The sequence below is a fragment of the Anopheles aquasalis genome, chromosome 2, assembly GCF_943734665.1.
Source record: "Anopheles aquasalis chromosome 2, idAnoAquaMG_Q_19, whole genome shotgun sequence".
NCBI classification, from domain to species: domain Eukaryota; kingdom Metazoa; phylum Arthropoda; class Insecta; order Diptera; family Culicidae; genus Anopheles; species Anopheles aquasalis.
The window spans coordinates 7,007,501-7,008,073 of record NC_064877.1 but is presented as its reverse complement, the minus strand read 5'-3'; positions in this window follow the sequence as shown (position 1 = coordinate 7,008,073).

Genomic DNA, 573 nt, shown 5'->3' with positions numbered 1-573 from the left:
TGAAGGACTTGCTGCAATCGCGTGCTGGCATGCGTATCATTTAGGGCCGCGACGCGGCAACAAAGGAGAGAAAACAACAGCACGGAACCGAAGGGTGGCCTATTGAAGAGAGGGAGAGAGAGTGAGAGAGAGAGAGAGAGAGAGAGAGAGAGAGAGAGAGAGAGAGAGAGAGAGAGAGAGAGAGAGAGAGAGAGAGAGAGAGAGAGAGAGAGAGAGAGAGAGGGAGAGAGCAAGGGAACGGCACGCACGATTCACGCACGATCCCCAAGTGTCGCAGCGGCTTACCACGCTAATCCCGTCGCCCCCCAAAAAGGCACCATGGGCGACGGCTCGCTCTTCCGAGTCCCTCGAGCCGGTTACTCCCATTACCGCGAATCAACGCTTCCGGACGGCGTTTTGATGTGGCCATCGTGACCCCTCGCTGCTCTTCTCCCTTCCACACAAAAAGGGTTCTAAATGGGAACCGGGAACACTGGCGGAATGGGTGTGGGGGGTTCGATCTATCCTGGACCGTTCCTAGAACCATCCGCATCCAAAATCGTTCGGAGATCCGAATCACCTCGCTCGCTCACT